This window comes from Anomaloglossus baeobatrachus, chromosome 4, assembly GCF_048569485.1.
Source record: "Anomaloglossus baeobatrachus isolate aAnoBae1 chromosome 4, aAnoBae1.hap1, whole genome shotgun sequence".
Taxonomy (NCBI): Eukaryota; Metazoa; Chordata; class Amphibia; order Anura; family Aromobatidae; genus Anomaloglossus; species Anomaloglossus baeobatrachus.
Genome location: NC_134356.1, coordinates 137,233,913 through 137,256,898, shown reverse-complemented (window position 1 = coordinate 137,256,898; position 22,986 = coordinate 137,233,913). Strand labels below are relative to the sequence as shown.

The window sequence follows — 22,986 nt, the reverse complement described above, 5'->3', positions numbered from 1 at the left end:
CTCTGGACCTTCTAGAATATGGGGGGCACGTTCAGGGAACGTATCCCCCATTTTCTGAAAGCGCAAGCTCTCCATGAGCAGTGTGGGTGCAGTAATCTGAGAATACTGCACTCACACTGCCCCGGTCCAACTTAGGGCAGAGTGACCTGCAGTAACCTCATTCCAGAATATGAGGGGCACGCTCACAGAACGTACACCCCATTTTCTGTAACAGCAGTCTCTCCATGTGAGGAGTGTGGCTGCAGATCACTGCACTCACTCTCCCCCGGTCCACAGTGGAGCAGCCTGTGCAGCAGCGACGTCAGCGTCCCTCGGCGACTCTGGACCTTCTAGAATATGGGGGGCACGTTCAGGGAACGTATCCCCCATTTTCTGAGCTCTCCATGAGCAGTGTGGGTGCAGTAATCTGAGAATACTGCACTCACACTGCCCCAGTCCAACTTGGGGCAGAGTGACCAGCAGTAACCTCATTCCAGAATATGAGGGGCACGCTCACAGAACGTACCCCCCATTTTCTGGAACAGCAGCCTCTCCATGTGAGGAGTGTGGCTGCAGATCGCTGCACTCACCCTCCCCCGGTCCACAGTGCAGCAGCCTGTGCAGCAGCGACATCAGCGTCCCTGCTTGCAGGGATCCAGCTGACAGCCGCTGTCTGCGCATGCGCCGCCAGCTTTCAAGAAGGAGGCGGCGTGATCGCGTGGACGGAGCACCAGCAGCCAGGTAACGTAAAACCGGGGGCTGGGGGGGGTGACGGCGGGACCTGGGGACAACTTTCTGCCGCATGTGACGTGTCACATGCGCCAGAAAGAGCAGGATGAATGCGGCCGCGCGCTGTGCGCCACAATCTTGCATGCTCCGGAGGGGGGGGGGAGGGGGAGCGCTCTAGAGAACCGGAGGGGGCTCCGGTAAACCAGAGGGCTCCGGTGGACCGGAGGAGGGGTCAGGGGTAGGACATTTCCCTCCGATCTGAAATGTTTCATCATTTCAGATCAGAGGGAAATGAATGCACTGGCAGCGGCAGCAGCAGTTTTCAGCGCGCGTTGGCGCCATCTTGCAAGCTCTGGAGAACCGGAGGGTGCTCCGGGGGACCAGCGATCTCCGGTGTACCGGAGGAGGGATCAGGGGGAGGACATTTCCCTCCGATCTGAAATGTTTGATCATTTCAGATCGGAGGGAAATGAATGCAGAGCCGGCGGCGGCGGCAGTTTTCGCCGCGCGTCGGCGCCATTTTGGATGTCCGGTGGGGGTGGGGGGGGTGGGGGTTGATTTCTCCGGAACCGGGGGCTTTGGGGGCACTAGGGGCTTATATTTCTTTATCATCTGACATGTTTGATCATGTCAGATGAGAAAGAAATCAGTATTATTTGCCATTTTTTTTTTTTAATGTGACCGGCGGTATACGGTGTATACCGGCGATCACATTATCGGGGTCCAAAAAAAACACCCCGATTCATAATCTTGGGGGTCTCAGCTACCTCCGGTAGCTGAAACCCCCGAGATTTTTCGTTACTGGGGGGCGCTACAAGCTTTTTCCGGCCTGACATCTCAAGACGTCGGAACAGAATAAGTACCCTGTTTTTCCGACGTCTTGAGACGTTAGGCCGTCGCTATGGGGTTAAACTTCTCTAATATAAACATGGCCCCTACACAGTACCTAAAAACTGAATATAAAATAATTCCTTTACTGAGTATGAATTTTTTTTTAAAAATTAAGATTAACAAAATACATATACAGTAAATTAATTAAGAAAACCAGACATACAAAATTTCCGCTACCATGAAAGATGCAAAATATACAAATTCCAGTAACCTATGGAGTGAACCAGGAAAGCAGATACATATGTGTCACCCATAGCTATGGGGTACTTGGTCCCGGGCGGTGTACTGCTGGGGAGATGTCACTTGGTGGCCGTTGCCCGGTTCCGTGACCCTGGGGACGCTTTTTAAAAGGGGTATCCTTACAAGGGAGATTAAATGAAAGTTTATTACATGACGCCACTTGCGGGTTGCGGCTATATAGATGGAGTCGCCACTGCACAGTTCTCACTACTGGGGTTGGTGTTGGTGGCAGCCTGGATGTTAGGCCCTCCACAAGCAGGACCGGGCCCCAAAGGATAGGTGATGTTGATGGGTGCAGAAAGAAGGTAGGCCACACAAGGGGTTGCAGTATAACTGGTGTCTTTACTCACAGTCCATTGCAAACTGGTCACCCGAGGAAGGCTGGTCTTGTCCGTTGATCCCCTTAGTCCCAGTGACAGTTTAGTGGCCTGGTGGCTTCTTTTCCCTGCACCTGTCTTTGGTTGATGGGCTCCCGTGGCTTAGAGCATCTGGGTGTCCCCTCCTGGTAGTCTCTCAACGGTAGTCCGTATGACAATAGCGTGAACTCTGTGGGTCGGAGTCTCTGGTCCTGTTCCCCAGTTCTCCCATTGCTACTGTGTCCCGAACTTCAAGGTCAGTGAGGTCCTTGATGGTCCCCTCACTGTGCAGATTTTATCAGGTCTGCCTGGAATGTTTGCCTGACCTAGGATTCTGTACCCCGTTGGTGCTATGGTTCCGGGAGCACTCCACCGTACTCCACCGGCAACCACAGGCCTAGGCCCTGAGGTCACCATCACACTCCTGTCAGTGCTTCCACATGCCCTGTCCATCACTGACTCACTACTGACTGACTCTGACTGTCCACTGTCTGCCCCTCCCACCTGGTCGTCTAGTGGACTGGATTAGCTCCACTTCTAGGTGGCCATCCATTAGGTAGAAAACCCTAGTCTGGCACCAGTCTTTGGGGAAAAACAAGGATTAACTGGAATTAGTTTGTTGTTACCGGCACTGGTCTTCTGGGTCCTTCGGGGTAGGCCCTGCATCCTGGTAGGGATGCAGTACCTTGTAGCTCCCTGATGGCTTCAGGGGCACTACACATACCAAGATGGTAAATTACAAAGATAATAAAAAATCCACCAAGCTTCTGAGGGGGAGCTAATAAGAATATTGTCATGATCCGGGCCGACTTTTCCTTGCTGCTGGTTACACCCAGCTCTGGCCTGGTCATGTCAGGGGTTAGCTTCCCTTGCCTCTTCTGGATCCCAGGATGCTATATATTGCCTCTCTACCTATGGCTCAGTGCCAGTGATATTTCTGCCTTGCAGCGTGTATACCGGTTCTGGTGAGTGTTACTCATCTGTTCTGCCTCCCTGCTATTGTGTCCTGACTTTGACCATCCCCCGTTTGTCTGCATTTCCCAGCCCCTGACTTCCCTCTCCTGTCTGTTGATTGTGCTTCCCTCTGCATACCTGATCTCCTGGCTTCTGACTCGGTTCTGCTTTCTGACTTTGATATTGATCCTCCCTTTGTAGTGACTCAACTTTCCTGGCTAGACCCTGACTGTTTGACTACTCTTTTGCCCCTGGTGATTCACTGGTAAACATTTCTGAAGTTACTCTGCTATACTTCAGCTGCCTTTCCGTTACAGTGTTTCTTTGTCTCTCCTTCACTACTTTTCTGCAACCTATTGGGGATTACTCTGTACTGCATCTTACTAGACTTTGTACAGCGTGACATTATCACTGACCCAAATACTTTTTCCCTTATTGGACCCATTATGTACCCTGGCTGATCAGATGGCAAATCTAACCCAAATGATGCAGGATTTGTCCATAGAACATAGGGCCCTGACCACGTCACATAACCAGTTTCAGGGAGAGCTAATGGCCGCTGTTAAAGCCTTCCAGAGTTCCATGGCATAGTCGGTCGATAGAAGACCTGAGCCCACTGATATCTCGCTACCCACTCCTGAACCCACAGTAAGGCTCCTTGATACATTCTCCGGAGAGAAAAAAAAATGTCACTCCTTTAAAGAGAACTGTAACTTTTTTCCATTAGGCCCCAATCCTCGGGGAACGAAACGCAACGTGTGGGGTTAATTATCTCACTGCTCAGGGAGGGTCCTCAGACTTGGGCTTTCTCATTACCTCCGAAAGCCCCTGAACGTACGTCTGTAGATAGATTATTTTGACGCCTTAGGACTTATCTATGAAGAACCTGAAAGAATAATGGTGGCGGAGGAAATGATCATGGGGCTCTCCTAGGGCAGACGCACTGCTGAATGGTACTGTTCAGAGTTCAGGCAGTGGTCCACCGCGGTGTCCTGGAATGATTCGGCTTTGAGATGCCAGTTAAGGAGAGGACTTTCTAATTATCTCAATGATGCCCTGTCCCTTCATCCTCCACCCAGTTCTTTGGAGGAGGCTATGACCCAGGCTGTACGTGTGGATCGGATGTTGCGGTAGAGAGGAGTAACTCAGCGAGATGCCGCATTATGCCCAGCCAAGTCCGAGGTTGTTCAACACGCGGAACCCATGGAGGTCGGTGCCACTGATTCCAAGGAGAAGGAGAGAAGACGGCGACGGGATTTTTAGGCTATGTTTCTATTGTGAAGGTTCGGGACATTGGAGAAAGGACTGCCCCTCCTGCCCTCCGACTTCTCAGCCATCGGTAAATGCCTAACTCTGGGTGAATCGAGGGGCTCACCCAGACTCCCAGGTACCTTTTTTCTCATTTCAGAAAATTCTGTTGAAGGTGGAACTTTGTGTGGGAGGTTCTGGCATTCCTGTTTCTGCTTTGGTGGACTGTGGATCCTCCATGAATTTCATTGACTCTAGTCTGGTGTCGACAACTAAGATAGGGACAGTTAGGCTTGAGACTCCTGTTTACCATGTTGCTATTGATCAGACACCATTGTCCCGGAATGTTGTTGAACTTGTCTCTGAGGAATTTCTACTTAAAGTGGGGTCCCTGCATCAGGAACGTATCTCATGTCACATCGTGGACAACCTGCCGGCAGGACTGGTGCTGGGATTCCCCTGGTTACAGATCCATAACCCTGTTATTGATTGGGAATCTCGTGATATTGTGAAATGGGGTCCTAACTGTTCTAATGGTTGTCTTTCTACTGTACAAATGTCTTTTACTAATCTGGAGGGTATTCCGGAGTACCTGAAAGATTTTGAAGACGTGTTTTCCGAAAAAGAAGCTGAGGTCTTGCCACCACATCGCCCCTATGATTGTACTATTAAACTGATTCTGGGAGCTAAATTGCCCAAGGCCCACTTGTACAATATTTCTGACCTGCAACGCACTGCTATGAAAAATTACATCTCTGTGAGTCTGTGCAAAGGTAATATTTGTCCCACTGTCTCGGCCATTGCATTGGGGTTCTTTTTTGTTAAGAAAAAAAGATGGTAGTTTATGCCCATGCCTCGATTTTCGTGAACTAAATAAAATTGCAGTGAGAAATACTTATCCCCTTTCACTCATCCCTGATATCTATAATCAGTTAGCCGGAGCTAAGTGGTTCTCTAAGCTGGACCTCAGAGGAACCTATAACCTCATTCGCATACGGGAAGGGGATGAGTGGAAAACGGCATTTCTCACCACAGAGGGTATATTTGAAAACTTAGTCTTGCCTTTTGGTCTTACTAATGCACCTGCCATATTTCAGAACTTCAGGAATGACGTATTTTGTGATCTCATTGGGCATTTTATTGTGGTATACTTGGATGATATTCTAATTTTTTCATCTGACAAAAGGCAGCATCACACGCGCCGAAATGTCGTGTGATCGCATGAGCGATCGCACCCGCCCCCATCGTTTGTGCATCACGGGTAATTTGTTGTCCGTGTCGCACAAAGTCGTTAACCCCCGTCACACGTACTTACCTCCCAAACGACCTCGCTGTCGGCGGCGAACATCCTCCTCCTGAGCGACGTCATAGCGACGTCACACAGCGGCCGCCCAATAGAAGTGGAGGGGCCGAGATGAGCGGGACGTAACATCCCGCCCACCTCCTTCCTTCCGCATTGCCGGTGGCCGCAGGTGAGCTGCAGTTCGTCGTTCCCGAGGTGTAACACAGAGCGATGTGTGCTGCCTCGGGAACGACGAACAACCGGCGCACAGAAGGAGGAACAATTTTATGAAAATGAGCGACGTGTCAACAAGCAAGAATAAGGTGAGTATTTTTGCTCGATAACAATCGCTTGTAGCTGTAACACGCTACGATATGTCAAACGATGCCGGATGTGCGTCACGGAATTCGTGACCCCGATGACATATTGCCCGATATATCGTAGCGTGTGACGCCGGCTAAAGAGTCTCACATTGGTCATATACGTATGGTACTTAGTAGGTTACGGGAGAATTCCCTGTTTGCAAAACCCGAGAAATGTACTTTATGTGTCCAGGAAATTTCCTTTCTTGGGTTTATCCTTTCTGTCCAATGGGTTTCATATGGACTCCAGTAAGGTATAAGCTATAGTTAACTGGGTTCAACCTAGAGATCTCAGGGGTCTGCAGTGTTTTCTAGGTTTCGCAAATTATTACCGGAAATTTATCAGGGGATTCTGTCAGGTGGTCAAGCCACTCACTGATCTCACCCGCAGAGGGGCTGATCTTAAAGCTTGGTCATCTCTAGCTGTAGAAGCATTTTTGCAGCTAAAGGAATATTTCATGACCACTCCGGTGCTTTTTTAGCCCAATCTCTCTGAACCGTTTATTGTAGAGGTGGATGCCTCGGAGGTGGGGGCTGGTGCAGTGTTATCCCAGGAACCTGCTACTTTAACCAATTTAAGACCAGTGCATTTTTCTCTAAAAAATTTTTCCTCCGCCGAGAGGAATTACGACGTGGGAAATCGTGAATTGTTGGCCATAAAATTGGCTTTTGAAGAATGGAGGCACTTTTTAGAGGGGGCTGTTCATCAGATCATGGTGATTACAGACCATAAAAACCTGTTTTATATTGAGTCTGCCAAACGTTTAACCCCTAGACAGGCTAGGTGGTCGCTTTTTTTTTTTCCCGTTTTCATTTTTCCGTTACTTTTTGACCCGGTTCCAAGAATGTTAAGGCCAATGCCTTATCGCGCAGCTTGGATCCAATATCACCGCCCGAACCTCCTTCCTCCATTCTTCTTCTCGGGGTGGTTGTTGCTGGGGTGTCCTCCAAATTGGAGGCTGAGATTCGTGGTGCCCAGTCACTTGCTCCTCCTTCATTAGACGATACCAAGCTTTTTGTTCCTGTTCAGTTTAAGTTAAGTGTCCTCCAGGAGTTCCATGATTCTGCGCTTAGTGGTCATCCCGGTGTCTCAGCCACTAGAAGAGCTCTTGCCAAGTTGTTTTGGTGGCCCTCCTTGTTCTCTGATGTCGCCGTGTTTGTGCCGAATGTGATAGGTGTGCTCGTTCTAAAATCTCCCATAACCGGTCGGCTGGAGAATTGGTTCCATTGGCAATTCCGGATAGACCCTGGACTCATTTGTCCATGGATTTTATCACTGATTTCCCTATTTCCAATGGTAAGACTGTTGTGTGGGTGGTGGCAAGTTCAGCAAACAAGTGCACTTTGTTCCCTTGGCAGGACTACTGTCACGGGGTTCTTCTCCCATATCACACAGTCAGCAGAGCGAGAGATGGCTGTACAATCCAAAGAGCATTGATTACAAGCAAATCAAATGGTCCATAATATAATCCACAAAACAGAGGGTAAAATTGTCCAGTAGTGGCATAAATGTCCCCATCTCTCTGAGAAGTCCCAGCTTCTCCCAGAGGATCATCCTTCTTCCTTAAAGTTCTCAAAAAGACTGCCTGAATCTCCCAGGTAAGCAAAGGGTTTACAGTTGGCTGGACTCTAGGCCCACCTCCCCCTACACCCAGGGATGGAAGCGCCTCAAGAGGCTATAACCTTGCACTATAGGGGGTGATTACTTAGAAACAATAGAAATGTACACAGAAGCAGTACAAATAATGGACAGTGAACCAGGCTAAAAATAGGAATCTGTACAGCAAGATACATCTCCCCCATATCCCACAATCACAACCTCTCCCTCCTTCTGAATAAGTGAGTATGCCATGAGGTCTACACAGACCTCTGGCCATCTCACTTAAGTCCATGTTGCTCAGCTGTGGATAGTCTATGGTTTTTATTGCCGGGACAGTCCATCAGCATTCTGGTGTTGGCTTCCATGCTTGTATTGGATGGAGAAGCTGTAGGTAGTCCCTTGTACAGCGATAGGGTTGGAAGGACAAGCTTCCCTTTGTGTCCTCCTTCACTCAAACTGTGCTTCCTGCACCCACAAATTGGCATTGTAGATCTCCCACATCATTTCCTAGGAGAATATCTGCAGGCAGGCCGCTCATCACACCAACCACCCATTGCTTGACCCCAAAGCCAAAGTCCAGATCTACAGTCACCTTTGGGATATTCCTTTTTTGTCCTCCAGCCAATTCAATAACAATCCCTGGTCCATGATGTATCGCCTCTGGCCGAACCACTCGGGGATTAGCTATTGTGAGAAATGCCCCAGAGTCACAAAATCAATGACTCTCTGTCCATTAAACACAACCTCCTGTAAGTGCTTACTTTGATGGTGAAAAGAACTCGGGGCTGTGGCTTGCACCCCATAAACCCCTAGTGGTCGACCACGAGTGTCTGAGTCATTAGGCAAGTCTACTTGAAGGGGTGAGAACTCTTCCCACCTTATATTTGGCTGTAGAGAATGAACAAGTGCCAGGTCATTCCTTAATCAACCAGGAGGGCAAGTGTTTTGGAAATGCCCAGGTTGCCCACATCGGTAACATCTCCTCTGCGTCGTACTCCTTCCAATGTGCATTCTGGAGAGGGCAGTAGGAGAACCTGATGACAAAGGGCGGAGGCCATACACTCCAACAGGGGCATCTATGGTGCAGGGGTCAGCGGTACACTCCAGTGGAGGTGGTTGTACTTCTTCCTCAGACAGAATGGAATGCACAAAATGCACTGGACAAGATGGAGGTGCGTGGGGGTCTCTCCGAGTCCTTGTGGGACAACTGGATTGCAGGCATGGTCGGAACTGTTGGGGCCCAGGATTGTGAGCCGTGGTTGTCATCGGCCTGTGGCTGGTTGGAGGGGAAGGTGTAACTGGAGAGGGCCGGGGAGCAGAAGCAGGTTGTGTCCTATTGTCCAGAAGCCCCCTCCATTGTGGTCGGATAGTAAGGGCCTCATCAGCCAGGGCAGCAGCTCTATCCAAGGTGCACGGCGTGCGCTCTCTGACCCACTCCCGTATTTCTGAGGGACACTTGTAAAGAAATTGTTCTATAAGAAATACCTGCATAACGTCTTCCACAGTGAAGGCGTCTTCCACTTCCAGCCATCTCCGACATGCCTGGGACATCTTATGAGCATACATCCTAAACGATCCCTCCGTGGTGCATGGGAGGTCTCAGAACTGTGCCCTATGTGAGTCTGGGGTGATGACATGGTAATCCAGGATAGTCCGTTTTACAATGTTATAATCCCGATTCTGCTGAGAGTCAATGGTGCGATAAGCCTCTGCCAGGCTTCCGGTCAGGAGTCCCACTAACAAACGCATCCAGCCAGAGTGGGGAACCTCCATCATGACACACTGCTGCTCAAAGTCCTTGAAGAACCGTTCCACATCTCCAGAAGCTTCATTAAATGGCTTGAAGTCTGCCCAGGTAATCCGTACAGGCTCCTGGATTGCTGGGTTTATGCTCCAACTCACATTATTCTCTCTGTCGGACTCCATTGCTTCTTGTCTCCTCTGTGCTCGGCGAGCAACCTCCTCCTTATACTGCTGAGATACACCGGGGCCAAGAGCTGCCATCTCTTCTTCAAACCACACCCCCCACTGGCTTTCTGGGGCAGGGATCCCTGTCCCCAGTGTTTATTCGTCAGACATCTGGGAGGAGGTGGACTGGCTTGCACCCACCAGTAGATAAATTAAGGCTCCTTTACTCAGTCCCTTGTAGCTCAGGCCCAGATCTTTGGCTCTCTCCTTTAGACTGGAAGCAGTCCAGTTTCTGTACTCACTCTGTTGGTGGATCTCCATTAGGCTGTGTCTGTTGATCCCGCCGCTGCCACCAGTTGTCACGGGGTCCTTCTCCCATATCACACAATCAACAGAGAGAGAGATGGCGGTACAATCCAATAAGTATTTATTTCAAACAAATCAAATAGTGCATAAAATAATCCACAAAACAGAGGATAAAATTAGTCCAGTAACACAAATATAGTCCAGTAACCGATAAATATCCAGGTCTCTCTCAGAAGCCAGTTTCTCCCAGAGGTTCAATCTTCCTGCTTCACTCTTGAAGTTCTCAAACAGACTGCCTGCCCCAGGTAAGCAAAAAGGTCTCTAGGCCCACCTCCCCCCACACCTAGGGACGGAGGCGCCTCAAGAGTCTATAACCTTGCACTATAGGGGGTGATTACTTACAAACAATACAATGTACACAGAAGCAGTACAAATAATGGACCGTGAACCAAGCTTAAAATAGGAATCTGTACAGCAAGATACACCTCCCCCCATATGCGGAAACACTGTCTATGTTGTTTATTGAACATGTTGTGCGGCTGCATGTCATCCCTATGACCATTGTGTTGGACAGAGGGGTGCAGTTTGTGTCTAAATTTTGGAGGGCATTCTGCAAGAGATTGGGTATCCAATTAACCTTTTCGTCTTCCTACCATCCCGAGACCAACGGGCAAACTGAGAGAACCAATCAGTCTCTGGAACAGATTTTACGGTGTCTGGCTTTGTCTCAGCAGGATTATTGGTGTTCCTCGTTGCCCATGGCCGAATTCGCTTTCAATAACCGAGTCAACCAGTCCACTGGCACCATCCCATTTTTTTGTAATTACGGTTACCATCCCCATTTTGGTGAATTTTCCAGACTGGATTCTGGGTGGCTGATTCAGCAGTCCACCGATTGGGAGAGGTCTGGAGGGAGGTGCAGAGAAACATTGGGGTGGATCAGGGCAGACAAAAGTGCTTTGCAGATAAGCGACGTTCCGTTGGCCCCAATTTTCAGGTGGGGGACAAGGTATGGTTGTCTACCAGAAACATCCGTTTGAGACTTACATCCGCTAAGCTGGGTCCCAAGTTTATTGGTCCATATGAGATAGTCGAGGTTATTAACTCAGTGGCCTTTCGTCTGCGCTTGCCCCAGTCGTTCCGCATTCCCAATGTCTTTCACAAGTCCCTTCTTAAATTGTTCGTTCTCTCCTCTGCTGAGTCACCGTGTCCTCCCCTACTATTTCTGTTGATGGCCAGAAAAAATATGAGGTGGAGCACATCGTCAACTCTCACATGGTCCGCAGCTCACTTCAGTACTTAGTACATTCGAGGGGTTACGGACCTAAGGACCGATCCTGGGTCCAGGCACGATCAGTCAATGCTAACCAACTGGTTTGTGCCTTCCATAGGAGGTTTCCTGGGAAACCTGGGGGTCCGGTGGCTCCCCCTTGAGAGGGGGGTACTGTTATGATCTAGGCCGGCTTTTCTCTGCTGCTGGTTACACCCAGCTTTGGCCTGGTCATGTCAGGGGTTAACTTCCCTTGCCTCGTTCTGGATCCCAGGATGCTATATATTGCCTCTCTATCGATGGCTCAGTGCCAGTGATATTTCTGCCTTGCAGTGTGTATACTGGCTCTGATGAGTGTTCCTGATCTGTTCTGTCTCCCTGCTACTGTGTCCTGACTTTGACCCTTCCCTGTTTGTCTGCTGTTTGTGTTTCCCTCTGCATACCTGATCTCCCAGGTTCTGAGTCGGTTCTGCTTTCTGACTTTGATATTGATCCTCCCTTTGCAGTGACTCGACTTTCCTGGCTAGGCCCTGACTGTTTGAATACTCTTTTGCCCCTGGTGATTCGGGTGTTAACATTGCTGAAGTTACTCTGCTATACTTCAGCTGCCTTTCTGTTACAGTGCTTCTTTGTCTTGCGTTCACTACTTTGCTGCCACCTAGAGGGCTGACTTCAGTGGGTTAATGATAGGACCCTTAGTAAGGAGCAAACTGGCGGAAAAAATATTAAAAAGGGGTAAACTAATGGTCTTGCATGAACTGGGATACCCAAAATAATCAAGTATTTGTAAGCGTGGAATGATTGGTGTCACAATACCTAGCAGATGCTGGTTGGTGTACAGGTGCTGGTTTTAAATCTAATGCATAATGCACCAATTAGTCCTGAATGGTAGAAATAATCAGGAGTTTACATAAAATAGGGCAAAGTACATGCAGAGCTAAATGAGAAGCAGGAGGTGTGTGCAGTAGTGCACTTGCCTGTATAAAGAATCTCTGGTAAATGTAGGTCCATGGTTATTGAAGCGCTGTGCTGGCTCAGGGTGCAAGCAGCTGCTGAGAGTTACTTAGCTGGCTGGTCTCAGCAAATTGCCGGGAGCACTGACCAGCAAAATACCGTGGAGAGCGGAAGCGCGTGTTTGTAACCAGGGCCTTTGCCTAAGGGATATCCCTCAGGAAGAAGGCTTGCAATCCTTTGAAATGCATCGGATTGATCTTTTTTCTGCAGAGGCTTCCGTAAGCCAGAGCATCATAACGTTATCTGCTCTCCTGCACCTCGTGTCTGGTATTAGGAACGTTTTGACCGAGGCCCTGTTTACCAACACGCGCTTACGCTCTCCACTCTATCTTGCTGGTCTGTGCTCCCGGCGATTTGCTGAGACCAGCCAGCTGAATAACTGATTTCAACAGCTGACATGTGTGCCTCCCATGCACGAGTGGATCCGTGATCCACCCGTGCCGATTAACCACTTATAACAGGCTGTCAAACTGTGACAGCCCATTCTACATGCCCAGCATGGTAAGTGCATAATGTTACGCCTGCCTGGATCCACAAACTCAGACGGGCTGTAATGGACAGGCTAGATGGAAGACACTCACCCAAAAGGACCCCTAGAACCCTAAAACCCTTTAACCCCTATACAGGGATTTGGAATTACACAGGGCCCTGCAGATCACTACCTGTTGAAGGCAGCAGTCCGGAGAGTAGTCGTCAGGCAGGGTCAAACCAGGAATTGCAGAAAAGGGACAGAATCGGCAGGCAAGGACGTAATCAGCAAGCGAAGCAGAGGTCAAATCCGGATCGGACAGCGAGGTACATAAACAGCAGGCAGAAGGGTAGTCAGAAAACAAGCAAGGTCAGCGCACAGGAATTAAAATACAAACAGCACAGGAATCAGGAATTCAAACTATCTCTGGCAGTGGTCACATGACAGGAAGGAGAATAAGAAGGGTGTGGTGTCTTCCCATTGGCTGCAGGTGAACGATGGCAACTTCAGCTGGAAGACACACGCCATCCACAGTCAGCCAGTGGTACTGCAGGTTCCAGGGAAACCCAGCCTAGTGGATGTGTGGAGCCTGCGCCAGTGGCGTCGCTACTGCTTTTGCCGCCCCCCTCCGTTGGCCGTCGATAATCCAGAAACTTTAAAAAATCCGGAAAACCATCAAAATATTTATTTTTCATGGAACTACAATCAATGATGTAATTGTAGACTGCTGCTATTAGTCCTAGACTTTCACCTTTTTACACACATGTAGGCATACACACACACACAGCTCTGCTGCATAGATACAGACAGACACAACTCTGCTGCATACAGACAGACACACACAACTCTGCTTCATACATACAGACACACACAGCTCTGCTTCATACATACAGACAGACAACTCTGCTGTATACAGACACACACAACTGCATACATACAGACAGACACATAACTCTCCAGCATACATACAGACACACAACTCTGTAGCTGCTGCATACATGCATACATACAGACACACACAACTCTGCAACTGCTACATACATACAAAACTGTAGCTGCTGCATACATACAGACACACACAACTCTGTAGCTGCTGCATACATACATACACAACTCTGCTGCACATATAGACACACACGTGGATTTTGGAGGCCCGCACACATGGCTCCTGGGGGCCTGCACATGCGGCTCCAGGGGGGGGGGAAGCCCATGCAGCTCACTGGGGACCATAAACCGGGTGGCTGAAAGGGAGTATACAGGTCGAGGGGGTGAGGGGGGTAGCACTTACCTGTTACACCTCGTGGCTCTCCTGTGGCAAGGAATGGGGCAGTCTCCCATTCCTTGCCTACCACTAGCACTCCTACTCAGCAGCGTCGAAGGTCTGCCAGTCTGCGCAGTGTGCAGGAGATACCTCCTCAGAGAGGCAGCATAAGGGTGACACCTAGTGGTTCTCCTGTTGCAAGGAGTGAAGCAGTCTCCCATTCCTTGCCTGCCACGGGTCCTCCTGCTCAGCGGCCCCGAAGGTCTGCGAGGTTGCGCAATGTGCAGAGGTTTGCTGCTCAGGGAAGCAGTGAGACTCCCGTTATCTCTGCACATTGTGAGATCGAGGATCCAGCCTCTATTTCCCAGAGGCAGGAGGGTGAGCATGTGCAATGCGTGGTGGGTCCTGATTCGCACACTGACGTAACATGGCTTGATGACAAGGCTGGTGACGTGGTGAATCCTGACTGGCCAGGCTGGGACGTCGTGGACCCTGATTGGGTCAAGTCCGTCATCTCCGCCTCGCGCCCGCCCTTGGGTGGAGCTACACCTCCTTAAAAGTTCCCCCTGCCATCATGGCGGCGCGCGACCGTCCTTCTATGTTTGGATGTCTGGCAGCGTGCTGCCACGCCACTATACAGACGTCATTGTCTTTTGTGGGCTTTGCCCTTGCTGCTCAGGCAGCACCTGGTTTGCAGGTCTTGCCCCTGCCTTGCTGCTCCAGCAGTATCTCATTCAACAGGCTGTGTTCCTGTCCCAGGTGAGCTCCTATAGTCTCCACTGGACTCACTTGGTTCTTGAAAGCACACGTGCGTGGGCACCTCTGTGCTACCCTCGTTCCATATTCCTGTGACTCCCGCTGGCACACGTGTGTAGGCACCTCTGTGCGTCCCCGTGCAACAGGTACACTGAGTGAGAAGCCCCGAGCCATACAACCGTCACGGGTTAGGGCGGACCGGTGTACATAGATCGTCTGTGACATTCCAGACGATCACTAGTAGCAACCCGCTCACTCTTTCCTGACCATAGCAGCAGTCCCTTACACCGCACAGTGGACCTTGACCGGCGGAAGCTGTCCATTTCCCATCTTGGCACGCTTCCCCAGGTCCCCCTCGTAACACTTACCGCTCGGTCACGGAGGAGAGGGGGCCCACAGCGCCGGAGGTCGCTGGCTGGCACTGCACCTCCTTCATCTGTGGGACTGAGCAGGCCGCACGGTAGCTCCGCCCACAGATGAAGCTCAAACCAGGAGGACGCTGTGGTCTTAAAGGGATGGCAGCCACAGTTTCCTGCCGAGGACTGCGGTCCCTGGAACTCGGCCCGGGGGCAGCAGAACTGAAGGCGAGTGGCCAAAATGCCACCCTCCTGACACGTGCCGCCCGGGGCGGACCGCCCCCTCCACCCCCCCCTTTGCTACGCCACTGGCCTGTGCTCAGCAGAGCCACGGGCACCGACTCATCTCCCATCACCAGCACCACCCATGGCGGGAACACGGCGTCACCTGGCGATCGGAGCAGAAGTCGCAGGAGCAGACTCCGGTGGTGACATGACAGTACCCCCCCTTCATGAGTGGCCACCGGACCCTCAAAACCCAGCTTGTCAGGGAACTGGAGGTGAAATCTCCTGACAAGACCTTTAGCATGAACCTCACTTGCTAGGATGTATGATCAATCCTCAGGGCCATAACCCTTCCAATGTATAAGATACTGCACCGTCCCTCTAACAATACGGGAGTCAAGGATCCTCTGTACTTCATACTCCAGGTTACCCTTGACCAAAACAGGAGGAGGGGGGGAATGACTGTGTGAATGGGAAAACGATACAACTTGAGGAGGGATTTGTGGAACACGTTCGATACTTTGAAGGACTGAGGGAGGTTCAGGCAGAAAGCTGTGGGATTGATGACCTCGACTATCTCGTAAGGTCCAATAAATCTGGGACCTAGCTTAGCAGAAGGGAGCTTGAGTTTAATATGACGAGTGGACAACCATACCTTATCCCCAACTCCAAGGCTTGGGCCCTTGGAACACCTCTTATTAGCAGCTGAGGCTTGACCACCCTGTGCCCTCTTCAAGTTCTCTTTCACCTCAGACCAGATAGCTTTCAGTTTTTTCACAGTGCTTTCAGCCCCAGGAGTATCCACCGTAGCGGAAGAAAAGGACTCAAAACGTGGATGCAACCAGAAAAAAGGGGTAGTCTGGATAGACTCCTGATACTGATGGCAAACTCAGCTAGTGGTAGATATTTCACCCAGTCAGACTGATGATCGGACACATAACACTGGAGATATTGTTCTAAGATCTGGTTAGAACGTTCAGTCTGACCATTGGTCTCTGGGTGGTAGGTGGAAGAAAAAGGTAACTCTATATTAATCTTTTTACAAAAAGCCCTCCAGAATTTCGAGACGAACTGCGTTCCTCTGTCAGAAACAATATTCTCGGGAACCCTGTGTAACTGCACAATATGCCTAATGAACAACCTGCTAAGAGTTTCAGAATTAGGTAATCCGGACAATGGAACAAAATAACACTGTTTGCTGAATCTATCCACTACTACCCAGATACAAGTCTTCCCTTCCGAGGGTGGGAGGTCAGTGATGAAGTCCATGGAGAGATGGGTCCAATGGCTTTCTGGAATAGGTAGGGACTGGAGAAATCCAGTGGGACGGGTACAGGGTGTCTTGGCTCGAGCACAAGTTTCACAGGCCAGTACGTATTCCTTACAGTCCTTTGCTACGGTTGGCCACCAAAAGTTCCTAGTTACAAGTCGGAGGATATTGCCTATATCAGGATGACCTGCAAGGACAGAATTATGGGACTCCTGAAGTACCCATCAGACGAAGTGGGGGAGCGACAAACAGTTTACGGTCAGGAGTGGTTTCAGGGGCCTGGTCTTGGGCATCACGGATTTGTTCTATCAAATCTATGGATACCGATGATACAACAATGCCTTTAGCTAAAATAGGGACTAGTTTGATGTTTTCTGACTGAGAGGGACAGAAGCTATGGGAAAGTGCATCAACTCTTGTGTTCTTGGTACCGGGCCCGAACATTACCACAAAATCAAATCTAGAGAAGAACAATGCCCACCTAGCTTGCTTAGGATAGAGTCTCTAAACAGATTCCAGATAAGTGAGGTTCTTATGGTCTGTGATGACTGTGACCTTATGTTTGGTGCCCTCGAGGAAGTGGCACCATTCCTCAAATGCCTATTTAATGGCCAACAGCTTAGGATTACCAATATCATAGTTTATCTCGGTGGGAGAAAATTTGTGGGAAAAGAAGGCACAAGGACCGAAGTTGAGTGAGAGACGGAATACCTTGTGATAGCACCGCCCCCACTCCAACCTCAGTTGCATCAACTTCTACAATAAATGGACGCGTAAGGTCAGGCTGAACCAGAATCGGGTCTGAGGAAAAACATTGTTTTAATTCAGAGAAGGCATGGATCGCCTCTGGCTTCCAATTAACCACATCAGCCCCCTTTTTAGTCAAATTGGTGAGGGGTTTGTTTGGCAATCTTGGAAAAATCCCTAATAAATTTGCGATAATAATTTGCAACCCAAAGAAACGCTGCAAGGCATTCAGGGACTTGGGTTGAACCCACTCCTTAACCGGCTTTAGCTTAGAGGGATCCATGTGAAAGCCTTCTGCAGTCAATATATAACCAAGGAAATTAACCTCATCAACAAAAAAAACAAACATTTTTCATACTTAGCGAATTAGGAGTTCTCCCTGAGTCTCTGGAGTACAGTGCGGACATGTTTGACATATGACTTAGCATCAGGAGAATAAATCAGAATGTCATCCAGATAGATCACCACATATTGACCGCAAATATCACTGAAAATGTCATTAACAAGGTTCTGAAAGACAGCCGGCGCATTACTTAACCCAAAAGGCATTAAAAGGTATTCATAGTGTCCCTCTGGAGTGTTCAATGCCATTTTCCACTCATCTCCTTCTCTGATGCTGATTAGGTTATATGCACCCCTGAGATCCAGCTTGTGAAGTCCCGGGCTACTGTGAGCTGGTTAAAGATCGGGGATGAGTGGCAGAGGGTACTGATTCTTTACAGTAATAGCATTAAGATCACGGTAGTCAATACAGGGTCTCAGGCCACCATCTTTTTTCTCCACAAAAAAGAATCCAGCGCCGACTGGTGACCTGGATGGTCTGATAAACCCTTTTTTCAGACTGTCTGCTATATAATCTTTCATGGCATGACGCTCTAGACCAGAAAGATTATAAATCCTACCCTTGGGGAGTCGAGAATTGTGAACCAAATTTATTGGGCAATCATAATCTCTGTGCGGAGGTAATTTTTCAGAGTCAGATACAAAAAACACATCAGCAAAATCCCTGAATGCATGAGGTACAGTATGAAGACAGGTTCAGCTTTAGTAATGTTAACAGATAAAGAAATACATGTCTGCTGACACTCAGGGCTCCAACGTACTATCTCACCCTGGAGCCAGACTATGACCGGGTTATGTTGTGCAGCCATGGCATGCCCAATACCACTGCTGCTGACAGGTTGTCAAGAACAAAAAATGACACAGTTTCTACATGCAAAGCTCCAACAAGCATGGAGATCTCTGGAGTTACAAAATTAACCATACCCTGAGTGAGGGGAGTACTATCAATGGCAGAGAATTTAATGGGAGAGCTTAGTTTCTGCAAAGACAAATCCAGCAAATCCAGCTCTTTTGCTACATTAGAGTTAATGAAATTGGCTGCAGAACCACAATCAACAAAGGCCTGCAGCCACACTGCTTTTCCCTGGTGAGACAATGAGACAGGTAACAGTAACTTTATATTGTCTGCAGGGAGTACCTGGGCAGTGAGTATCCTGTGGCTCACTCAGGTGCTGTTGCTGCTCTGGAAGTGATTGCCTCTGAGATCCAGGCTCTCCATGATGGGCTCCACAATGTGATCTGCTTCCTTGAAGTCGACGAGACTCTGGACATGATGATGGAGGTGCTGCAGGAGCTTGAACTTGGGCAGACTGGAGCTCTTGCACTTGCTGTTCAAGGCCTTGAACCAAGCCAGACAGGGTCGGTACCTGGTCTATCACAGTCTGGAGAGGATCCATTTTTTTTTGTTTCTGTTAGTGTTACGTCACCGCCGGAGTCTGCTCCAGCAACTTCTGCTCCGATCGCCAGGCGACGCCGTGTTCATGCCGTGGATGGTGCTGGTGATGGGAGAGGAGTCGATGCCAGCGGCACCGGTGTGTGCAGGCTCTGATCATCCACTGGGCTGGTTTATCTTGGAGTACCGCTGGCTGACTGTGGGTGGCGTGTGTCTTCCAGCTAAAGTTTCCAGCCTTCAGCTACAGCCAATGGGAAGACACCGCACCTTTCTTATTCCCCCTCCTGTCACGTGACCACTGCCAGAGATAGTTCTGATTTTCCTGGCTCCTGTTACATCCTATTCTGTTTGGTGATTCCTCTGTGTTGATTTCTGCTTGTTTTCTGACTACCCTCCTGCCTACTGTTTTTGTACCTCGCTACCCAATCCGGATTTGACCTCTGCTACGTTTGCTGACTACGTCATTGCCTGTTGATTCTGTCCCTGTTCCGCAATTCTAGGTTTGACCCTGCCTGACTACTACTCTCATTGGACTGCAGCCTTCCACAAGTAGTGATCTCCAGGGTCCTGTGTAATTCCAAATCCCTGTATAGGGGTTAAAGGGTTTCAGGGTTCTGGGGGTCCTGCTTGGTGAGTGGCTTTCCTCTAGCCTCCCCTTTACAGCCCATCTGAGTCTGTGGATCCAGGCAGGCGTTACAGTTAGTGGGCCAGAGATAATGTAATGCCTGCCTGGATCCACAGACTCAGACGGGCTGTAATGGACAAAAGTAAAACTTATACAAATTTGGTGTTTACGAACTCATACCAACCTGAGGCATCACACTGAAATATCAGTTTTACCATACAGTGAACACGGTGAATAAAATATCCCAAAAACAATTGCGCAATCGTACTTTTTCGCAATTTTTACGCTGTTGGAATTTTTTTGCCGTTTTCCAGTACATTATATAGTAAAACTCATGGTTTCATTTAAAAGTACAACTTGTCCCACAAAAAGTAAGTACTTAGTAGTAGGTGGTGTAGCTTTCTTGTCAGCAATGGAACGTCACTGACTATCCCAGATAATGATACTATGCCCCAAAGAGTTGAGTGCACTTTTTGCAGTTAAAATTGCGTAGAAGAAATGGAGAGGTGGTGTAGAATGCAGAGGTGGTGTAGCTTTCTTGATAGCTGAGGTACGTCACTGACTATCACAGACACTCATACTATGCCCCAAAGAATTGCCTGCACTTTTTGAAGTTAAAATTGTGTAGCAGAAATGTAAGGGTGGTGTAGAATGGAGATGTGGTGTAGCTTTCTTGTCAGCAGAAGAACGTCACTGACTATCCCAGACAATGATACTATGCCCCAAAGAATTGCCTGCACGTTTTGCAGTTAAACTTTTGTAGCAGAAATGGAGAGGTGGTGTAGAATGCAGAGGTGGTGTAGCTTTCTTGTCAGCAGAGGAACGTCACTGACTATCCCAGACAATGATACTATGCCCCAAGGAGCTGATTTAGACAAACGCTGTGAAAAACCCTTGCACAGCGCTGGCACAGACCTGCCTAACAAAAATTGCTATGAATTGCTCTAATCTAGCCCAGAAAAGGGCTGAAATTAAAACTAGTCCCTACTCCCTAAACCGATATCTCGATTGCACTTTATAGCACCCACAGCAGCAGCAGGAGCGGTGACTGTCACACACCCGCACCACTGAGATAATGGCGGCGATGAGGAAAATGGCCAGGTCTTTTAGGGCAAGGACATTTGACATGCACAGCCAATGAAACATGTCCTTGCTTGTCTTGCAAAAATCCACTTTGCTGTGTGTGTGTCTATGATTGGCTGACAGCCTGGCCCGCCCCACTGTAGGCGTGGTTAGGAAAAAAAAAAGCGATCGCCATTCTTTCAGCACTCAGCAGCACTGATCTAAACCTCGTCCCCCCCGCACACTATACGCTGAATTTTGATAATATCATTATTAACAGTGACTGACAGTATTACAGTGAAAAGCCAGCTAGTAACTAGCTCCACTTTTGGTGATCAAACCGTTATCGAACGGTAACTCGAATGGTCGAACGTGAAGCAAATCGTTCAAGTTCGTTGAACGACTCGAACACCTCCCAAAACAACTCGAATTTGAAATTGGCGAACTGTTCGCTTCGAACACCGCTCATCTCTAGTTGGGGCCTACACAGTCTGGTGAATACACAGCTGATAGTCCTACTGAATAGACTGTTAGAATTTGTATTATGGCAAGAAAAAAGCAGCTAAGTAAAGAAAAACGAGTGGCCATCATTACTTTAAGAAATGAAGGTCAGTCAGTCCAAAAAATTAGGAAAACTTTGAAAGTGTCCCTAAGTGCAGTGGCAAAAACCATCAAATGCCACAAAGAAACTGGATCACATGAGGACTGCCCCAGGAAAGGAAGACCAAGAGTCACCTCTGCTGCGGAGGATAAGTTTATCTGAGTCACCAGCCTCAGAGATCACAGGTTAACAGCAGCTTAGATTAGAGACCAGGTCAATGCCACACAGAGTTCTAGCAGCAGACAGATCTCTAGAACAACTGTTAAGATGAGACTTTGTGTAGCAGGCCTTCATGGTAAAATAGCTGCTAGAAAACCACTGCTAAGGACAGGCAACAAGCAGAAGAGACTTATTTGGGCTGAAGAACACAAGGAATGGACATTAGACCAGGGGAAATCTGTGCTTTGGTCTGATGAGTCCAAATTTGAGATTTTTGGATCCAACCACCGTGCCTTTGTGCAACGCAGAAAAGGTGAACGGATGGACTCTACATGCCTGGTCCCCACCGTGAAGCATGGAGGAGAAGGTGTGATGGTGTGTGGGTGCTTTGCTGGTGACACTGTTGGGATTTATTCAAAATTGAAGGCATACTGAACCAGCATGGCTACCACAGCATCTTGCAGCGGCATGCTATTACATCCGGTTTGCGTTTAGTTGGACCATCAATTATTTTTCAACAGGAAAATGACCCCAAACACACCTCCAAGCTGTGTAAGAGCTATTTGGCTAAGAAGGAGAGTGATGGAGTGCTACGCCAGATGACCTGCCCTCCACATTCACAAGACCTGAATCCAATCGAGATGGTTTGGGGTGAGCTGGACCGCAGAGTGAAGGCAAAAGGGCCAACAAGTGCTAAGCATCTCTGGGAACTCCTTCAAGACTGTTGGAAGACCTTTTTCAGTGAAAACCTCTTGAAGCTCATCAAGAGAATGCCAAGAGTGTGCAATGCGGTAATCAAAGCAAAAGGTGGCTACTTTGCAGAATCTAGAATATAAGACATATTTTCAGTTGTTTCACACTTTTTTGTTAAGCATTTCATTCCACATGTTAAGCTCATAGTTTTGATGCCTTCAATGTGAATCTACAATTTTCACAGTCATGAAAATAAAGAAAACTCTTTGAATGAGAAAGTGTGTCCAAACTTTTGGTCTGTATTGTCTATATATATGTATATATATATATATATATATATATATATATATAGATAGATAGATAGATAGATAGATAGTTTTGTGTTTTTTGTCTGTCACTGTTATTGGGCATCTTGTTGCTGGGAAAAAAGTTCAAGTATGATTGTGAGTTTTAACACACTTTAAAATGTATGCTACCTGTACAGGAGGCTATATAGTTAAATTAGTAATCTGCATATGACTTTTCTGCACTAATAAGCATATTGTATAACACTCTTTACATATAGGAAGAAAATATTTCCTGATGCATTTCAATGGAAAGCTAATCAAGGAAACTGACACCTAATTACCGTATCAGGCATTTAATTAGGCAGTTTGACATCTTTTTAAAACACGTAATGAATGTATGAATATCATTCTCTATATCATTAGTCATATAGTGCAAACATTGTTCCAAGTAATTTACACAAATTGCACAGGGAAATAACATCAAAGCATGACAAGTGGATTGAAAAGGAATAGAAACAATGGAAAATAGAGGTTCATTGCCCTCAGGAGCATAATTAGAGAATTGATGCCCATTTTAATCAATCAATGTTGCTATTCTCAT

General features: G+C 48.3%; 1 pseudogene; it reads left to right on the top strand.

The window, feature by feature from the left end:
* Window positions 1–4,352: 4,352 nt before the first annotated feature.
* Window positions 4,353–22,986, top strand: part of LOC142302336 (spastin-like) — a 113,946-nt pseudogene continuing 95,312 nt past the window's right edge.